The sequence below is a fragment of the Piliocolobus tephrosceles genome, unplaced genomic scaffold (assembly GCF_002776525.5).
Source record: "Piliocolobus tephrosceles isolate RC106 unplaced genomic scaffold, ASM277652v3 unscaffolded_30279, whole genome shotgun sequence".
In the NCBI taxonomy this organism is placed as follows: domain Eukaryota; kingdom Metazoa; phylum Chordata; class Mammalia; order Primates; family Cercopithecidae; genus Piliocolobus; species Piliocolobus tephrosceles.
In genome coordinates, this window is record NW_022313509.1 from 29,561 (window position 1) to 37,923 (window position 8,363).

The 8,363-nt window shown below is 48.6% G+C and overlaps 1 pseudogene; it reads right to left on the bottom strand.

The window, feature by feature from the left end:
• The window catches only part of LOC111547514, a 28,502-nt pseudogene extending 20,396 nt beyond the window's left edge, over positions 1–8,106 (bottom strand).
• Between the last annotated feature and the right edge of the window lie 257 nt (positions 8,107–8,363).

An 8,363-nucleotide genomic window follows, 5' to 3' on the forward strand; every position in this document is an offset into this window, starting at 1 on the left:
TTTATTTATTTATTTATTTATTTATTTATTTATTTATTTATTTATTTTTTGAGAGAGAGTTTCACTCTCTCGCCCAGGCTGAAGTGCAGTGGTGCAATCTCAGCTCACTGCAACCTCCGCCCCTGGGTTCAAGCAATTCTCCTGCCTCAGCCTCCTGAGTAGCTTTGATTACGGGCATGTGCCACCACACTTGGCTAATATTTGTATTTTTAGTACAGATGAGGTTTCCCCATGTTGGCCAGGCTGGTCTCGAACTCCTGACCTCAGGTGATCTGCCTGCTTCAGCTTCCCAAAGTGCTAAGATTACAGGCATGAGCCACCATGCCCGGCCTGTTCTTCTTATAATAAAAGCTATTAACCTATGGTCTGGAAGCTAATGCAGGTTTCTGCCAGTATTTCAGGATATTTCTTACAGTTACACACATGAGGACAAAACTATCAGTTTTTGGGACTAGATCCACCCTAAAGTGGACTTTGGTCAAAACTCCATTTGTCACCTAAATCCCTATGCCTCCCGTTGTCTCTTGGTACTTAGCCTCTCAGTTGACCATCTGCCATCTGCCCTGTACTGCCAGAGCTAGACACCAGCCAACAACACTTCCCAGATTCCACCGCTAGCTGGGTCCCAGTTACGTTGTGCCAATGGGAGGTGCCTGGTTATATTTGAAGGTGAGAGGAAGGGAGAAATTCTTAGGCTTTAGGAGGTGCCTTACCTTTAGCAGTGGTGGCTCCTTCAGCACTGTCAGTAGTGAGAGTGGGGTTGTTGGCTTCACCCCCAGGGTGGTTTCCTGGGCTCTGGAAAATGTGACATTTTACTCTTAGCTCCTTTGGCATTTCCAACATCTTTGTAAGCAAGTCCCTGCATTTATATACATTTCTGCTTGAAATATGTTGAATGTTCTCTGTTTTTCTTATTGACACTTACTCATACATTTCCATAAGCCCACACTCTGACTGCTGAAGCCCAGAGGCATTGTGGGTCTCCAGGAATCAATGTGGTTAGTGGTCTGATTGTCCCCAAGAGGTTTGGGTATTTGACTAGAAGGGTATGCGTCCCTTTAAGGAGTCAATCTCAACTTGCTGAGCTGATAAAAGCCCCATGGGGAGAACAAGGCCTCATACCTTGTCTGCACAGTCCCCAGAGTTCCCAACCTGTGGTCAGTAAAGAATGTCACTTTCTAACAGGTCCAGGAGCTCCAAGTTTATCTTAGGATCCAACTCACAAGTATCTGAGCATACAAACCCATGCCTGGGCTCAGCTTTAAAAGGTCTTATCTGAGATTCCTTGTGGAACAGAGTTCCATCAAAACCAATCCAAAAGGCTTATGTAGAAATTACTCTTCTTGCTGCACTTTATGCAAATAATCAGGCTAAGTATAAAACTAAAGTTTATTCTACGAACAACACAGTCCTATCATAATTTGTTTTTACCAAAAATGAGGACTAGAGAGAGAAACTATGCTCCCAAGCGTATCATATATTTGTCATTAAATCCTAGTCTCATTGTTTTTAAGCTTTTTGCCTGCATTTTAGACTAACCCTGCTTATACCTGTGGATCACCTGCAGCTTGGAAGAAGCAAAAAGGGATGGGTAAATATCTAGATCAAGGCCGGGCACGGTGGCTCAAGCCTGTAATCCCAGCACTTTGGGAGGCCGAGACGGGCGGATCACGAGGTCAAGAGATCGAGACCATCCTGGCTAACCCGGTGAAACCCCGTCTCTACTAAAAATACAAAAACTAGCTGGGCGAGGTGGCGGGCGCCTGTAGTCTCAGCTACTCGGGAGGCTGAGGCAGGAGAATGGCGTAAACCCGGGAGGTGGAGCTTGCAGTGAGCTGAGATCCGGCCACTGCACTCCATTCCGGGTGACAGAGCAAGACTCTGCCTCAAAAAAAAAAAAAAAAAAAAAAAAAAAACATCTAGATCAATACGCTAGTTCTGGGCAATTATCCTGCAAATTCTGCCAAGTAATGAAAGTGAGTAGGGTGCCCATAACCCAGAAATTTCTTTGTTTGGCAAAATAAAACCAAGGAACTTCATAGAACCCCAAAGTGAAATTCAATATCTTGGTAAGTAAAATTTTAGATGGAAATAATCTAATACCACACCCTTGCAGAAATTGCTATACTCATTCTACTAATTGCAGTAGAGCTATACACAGTAGCACCTTCTAACTGAAATATTGGATAGAGAGTTTCCATCGTTGTAGTATTTTGCTTAATTATTTCATATCTATATAAAATAGTTATATATAACTATTATAACAGGGATAATAGTTACCAACAAAAAGGAAGCATGAAAGTTTTACTATCACCGAGTCTGCTAGGACCTTGTATTGGGTTTAGTGATACATCACACCCTTTAGCTCCTACACTATCAGCCATGGCCCATTTGTACAAAAAGACTAATTGTTGGGTCTGTCCTGAGCAATTTGCTCAGTTCAATAACGCTAAGGAACCCGCACTGTGGTAGCAATGGTTCCCAACCTATTATTTTTAAATTGCACTGACACGGCCACAACATCTGGGGACATCCCTAACCTAGGTTCCTTTTTAGAAAGTGCACTATCTTGGAAGGCAGAGCTGGAGCCAGGTCAAGCCAGACTGGTGACATGGAGCCCCTGTACCAGTAAACCCACAAGCAGGTCCATGAGATCCAGTCTCACATGGGACGCCTGGAAATGGCAGACAAGCAGTTTGCACACTTATTAGAAAACAAAATCCAAGCAAGCACAGACCAGATATTCAGCCGTCTAGAACATCTGGATATTTTGTCCAGCAAGGAGCCCCCTAACAAAAGGCAGAATGCTAAACTTCAGGTTGACCAGTTCAGCACCTGCAGACTGCTCTCAGAAACTTCCAGCATCGACACTATACAAGGGAGCAGCAGGAGAGACAGCAAGAAGAGCTTCTCGAACCTTCACCACAAACAATTCTCAATCGCAATCCTCTGATAACTGTTGAAGATTCGTATCTGTTTAAATTGCCAGCATTGCTGGACGCGGTGGCTCACGCCTGTAATCCCAGCACTTTGGGAGGCCGAGGTGGGCAGATCACCTGAGGTCAGGAGTTCGAGACCAGCCTGACCAACATGGAGAAACCCCGTCTCTACTAAAAATACAAAATTAGCTGAGCGTGGTGACACATGCCTGTAATCCCAACTACTTGGGAGGCCAAAGCAGGAGAATTGCTTGAACCTGGGAGGCAGATGTTGTGGTGAGCAGAGATCGCGCCACCGCACTCCAGCCTGGGCAACAAGAGCAAAACTCCGTCTCAAAAAAAAAAAAAAAAAAAAATTGCCGGCATTAAAATATCTAGACATGGGAACAACATAAGTCCCACTTATAACAATTGAGAATATCCTCATGATGACTCTTGAATTGGAAACACTAGCTATCAGCTTCCCGGTTTGCACAATTAATCAAGAAATAATGTGGGGTCACTGGCACAAATGATGAGGCATCTCCGGGAAGTTTAACTTCCTATCTGTCCAATCTCTTGAACAGATAATGCCAGTTAGTTACTTTGTTTTGTTCGTTTGTTTGTTTGTTTTTTGAGACGGAGTCTCGCTCTGCTGCCCAGGCTGGAGTGCAGTGGTGCGATCTCGGCTCACTGCAACCTCTGCCTCCCAGGTTCCAGCGATTCACCTTCCTCAGCCTCCTGAGTAGCTGGGATTACAGGTGCCCATGACCATGCCCGGCTAATTTTTGTAGTATTAGTAGAGACAGGGTTTCACCATGTTGCCCAGGCTAGTCTTGAACTCTTGACCCAGGTGATCTACCTGCCTTGGCCTCCCAAAGCACTGGGATTACCGGCATGAGCCACCATGCCCAGCCAGTAAATTACTTTGGATGTGGCTCTAAAACCTGCGTTGAGGCCTTCTGTAGGACTGGAGATGGTTCAACCTTCTCAGGTGGCTCTGATGGCTGAGCTGGTATCTCCTTCTGTGGTGGAGGACTGACCTCTTCAGTGGACTTTGGAGGACGACCTGAGGCTTCCTGCTGGGTTGCAGATGGTTCAGCCTCCTTAGGGGGCACTGGTGGCTCAGCTGGGAACTCTTGCAGGACTGGAGAAAGTTCTACTTCCTTAGGGGGATCTGGAGTCTGAGCTGTGGCCTGTTGCTGGACTGGAGATTCAATCCTTTCAAGAGAATCCAGAGGTGGGGAAGGGGGATCAGGCTGGGTTAGAGAAAAGTCAGCCTGCTCAGTGGGAATCGGAGGGTTGTCCTGCTGGAAGGGAGAAGGTTCAACCTCGACAGTTGGTAAGCTCCATATCCACATTTTTAACTGTGGTATTGGTTGTAAGGCCGGCCGAGGAAAAGGACAAGGAGACCCAAAGTCAGACGGGCAAGTTTTTATTGTCCTGCCGGGCTGCTCCTTGACTAGCAAAGGAGACAGCCCGGCTTACAGGCTGCAGCAGGGCTTTACAGGGCAAGGAACTGGGTCAGGGTGTGTGAATTGAGTTGGGAGCAGGTGTTCTGCCCGCTTCCTGGAGATGTTTTTGCCAGCTTTGTTAAGCGAGGTTAACAGACATGTTAACCGCATCTTGTAACTGTTTGCCAGTTTAGCCGAAATCTTCTGGACAGTCACTGGAGGGGTCAGTGAAAGGGGGTTTGTCTTTTGCCCTGGGGTAGCTGTGTGGAGAGTGCAAGGGAGTGTATTGTAAGGCCTATGGGAGGGAAAGGGAACAGTCTGATCAGGGTGACCCTAACAATAGTCAAAGTTGAATTACTTCTTAATATTGAAGACAAATCTAGAATTGAAAATACCATCTCATCATTCTATGAACTTAAAGTCTGAGGAGAGCTGAGTTGGAGGCTGAGTTGTGGGCTCTTGATGGACTGGAGGGCGTTCATCATTTTCAGGGGTATTTAGCTGCTGAATTACAATCTCTTGCTGGTCTTTCAAATGTTGAAACTGCTCAGGGGACATTAAGGACTGAGCTGGGGCCCCCTGTTGTGTTAAAATTTGAACCTGATTAGTGAATTCTGGAGTCACAGCAACCATGTGATCCACAAGTTTAACAGTGACATTGTGCAATGTTGGAGGCTAAACTTGATCATGACTTAGAGGAGAAACTATTACCTCATGATGCTCTGGAGATTGAGCTACAACTTCATTATGGAGCTCTGAAGGCTGAGCTGGGGCTTCTTGATGGGTTGAAGAAGACTCAACCTCCTCAGGGGTATGTGGATGCTCAGTTGCAGCCTCCTGCTGGGTTGGAAAGGGGTTCTCATCCTTAATAGGTTATGGTATTGAAGTCTCTTGTTTAACTGGTAAAGGTCCAGCCTCTTCTGATGACTCTGGAGGCAGAGATGGGCCCCCATGCTGGGTGGCGGAAGGTTCTGCATCATTAACTGGCCCTGAGAGCTGAGCTGTAGCCTCCTGGTGGATTGGAGAAATTTCCCTCTCTGCAGTAGGCTCCGTTGCTATGGTGAGCTGCATATCTGGAGACTTAACAGTGACATTGGGCAAATCTGAGTGCTGAGCTTGAGGTAAAATTGTTACTTCATGATGTTTGGAGGCTGGGCTGGGATCTTCTCCTGGGTGGGAGAAGATTCAACCTCTCCAAAAGACTCAGAAGGCTGAGCTGGCTTCTCCTGCTCTCTGGGAGAAGGTTCAGGCTTCACAGGAGAACCTGGAGGCTCACCTGGGGCCTCTTCTTGGGTTGCAGAAGGTTCCACCTCCCCTGGAGACTGGGTTGGAGCCTCCTGCTGGGCTGGAGAAGATTCAGTCTCCTTGGTAGGCTCTGAGGTTATGGTAACCTCTGCATCCGCAGGTTTCACTGTAATGTTGGGCAAGTTATAATGAGCTTGATCTTCACCAGGAGGGTGAAGTGTCACTTCATGATTCGGTGGAGTTTGAGCTGCACTCTCCACAGAGGACTCTGGAGGCTGAGTTGGGGCCTCCTGCTGGGTCTGAGAAGGTTCAGCCTCCCCAGGACACTCAGAATGCTGAGCTGGCTTCTCCTGCTCACTGGGGGAAAGTTCAGCCTTCACAGGAGGACCTGGAGGCTCAGCTGGGGTCCCTTGGTGGGTTGCAGAAGGTTTCGTCTCCTCAGAGTGCTCTGGTGTCTCAGCTGGGGCCTCTAATTGGGTTGAGGAAGAGTCCACCTCCTTAGGATGCTCTAGAGGCTGAGTTGCCGCCTGTTCTTGGCTTGATGTAAGTTCCTTACCTGGTTCTGGAGTTACTGTAACCTCCACATCCACAGGTTTGACTGTGACATTGGGCAAGTGTGAGTGCTGAGCTTCACTCTAACTTTTTTTTTTTTGAGACAGAGTCTTGCTCTGTTGCCCAGGCTGGAGTGCGGTGGTGTGATCTCGGCTCACTGCAACCTCTCTCTCCCAGGTTCAAGCAATTCTCTTGCCTCAGCCTCCTGGGTAGCTGGGATTACAGGCGCCTGCCACCACGTCTGGCTAATTTTTGTATTTTTAGTAGAGATGGGGTTTCACCATATTGGCCAGGCTGGTCTCAAACTCCTGAACTTGTGATCTGCCCACCTCAGCCTCCCAAAGTGCTGGGATTACAGGCGTGAGCCATCGAGCCCGGCTGCTTCACTCTGACTTTTAAATGGTACATTTGCCTCATGATGTATTGATGGCTGAGCTACAGTCTCTTCAGAGGCAGATAGCTGCTGTGCTGGGGCCTCCTGCTCTGTTGAAGTAGGGTGAACCCTCTCAAGGGACTGGGAAGGCAGAGCTGGGACCTCCTGCTGGATTGAAGAAGGTTCTACCTCCCCAGGGAGCTGAGGAAGCTGCTCTGGGGCTTCTTGCTGGAGTGAAGAGGACTAGATTTCTTCAAGGTCTCTGGATTTTGAGTTTCTGGCTCTAGATGAAATTGAAAAAGTCCAACTTGCTCAGGAGGCCCTGGAGGCTCATCTGAGTTCACCTGGAGTTCCGGGGACAGGGTGTCTGGATACGGTATATTCATACTTGAATTTAAATATCCTGCAAAGTTTGTTTCTGAAGCTGAGGTTTTGATACAAATCGATGTGGAGTTCTAGCCACAACCTTAGCAAGCCTCCATGCTGAGGTAGACCTTTCTTCAGGTTCTTGGGCCAAACAATAAGCTTCGTTGCTTTTGAATTCTATCTAGAGGTAGAACAAGTATTTCACATGCCTGATGATCTGCAGCCTGATCTAGATTTGCAGTTTTAACCTTACTTTTGAGGCGAAGAGGCCAAGCTAGGGCCTGGTTCTGATCCCAGTCCAGCATTGGGACCACCTCTTTGAGCCTTTCTTGCCGAGTCAGCTTGTCATTCAGATTCTGGTGTGCAGCAACGAACTGCTCTGGCTACGGGGGCAGCTCTCCAACTGAATCCGTGTCCAGGAATGGAACCAAAGTCTTGGTCAAAGTCCCAGTCGATTCCTGAGCCGGAGCTGACATCTGGGAGGGAGCAGAGGACCCCAGATGTTCAAAGCCCCCGGGTCTGCGAGGTGGTGGGAGGGTAAGCGCATGGTGCGATTCAGGTGGGAGATCGGAGGAGCAGGAAGACAAGGGCTCATCGGCCACAGGGCGTCAGAGATCAGCTGCAGCGGGTCCTGGACCCACTCCAGAGGCTGAGCCGCCTGGACGAGTAGCCACAATAGTTGCCACGTGAGCAGGGGGCCGTGGGACCCAGAGACACAGCCAGGACATGACATGCGCTGGCGCCGCGCACAGAGCTGGAGAGCTGGAGTCATTCTGGCAGCCCCGAGACGCTTGCGCCCTTAGCAACAGTGGGCACCGCCCTGTCCTTTATTTACGACACCTTTATAAGCAACCTTTATTAGGCTGAGGTCTAGATCCGCTCCTCGTCACCAGGGCGATCTTATCCCACAATCCTGCCCAAGCCTCCCTTCCCCAAGCCCCGCCCCGCAGGAACACTCCTCTCCCTAAGCGAGGAAGGATTTAGGCAGCAGACCTGGGTGGTCCCAAGACTCCAGCAGCCTATTGTGGTCGTGGTGGGGTGGGGTGGGGTGAGGTGGGGTGCAGGCGCGGCAGAGCTTCCCAAGGAAGTCAGGGGACCTCACCTTGGGATATTCAGAAGTGCTAGTCCAGTTCTGGCAGCCTGAATTCTTTCTCCTCCAAGCTGAAATCCGAGAGATACTCTTCCTCCTCTCGGCCATACAGCTTCCAGGGAAAACAACTGACCTGCAAAATCTGCACCAGTTAGGGTGGCAGGCAGGATACACATTATGGTCATTTATTCCAAAATGTTGCCATTTTCGCTAAACTTTCGATATCCTTTGATGCATGTTTGATAATTAATTCACCGCCCTATTAAGTACGGGCTGCCAGGGAACGAGCGAGGACTCCAAATTTTCTGTAGGAGGTGTTTTGGGGGGTGGGCAATTCAGTCTGGGAGAGAAGGCCTTAATCCGAG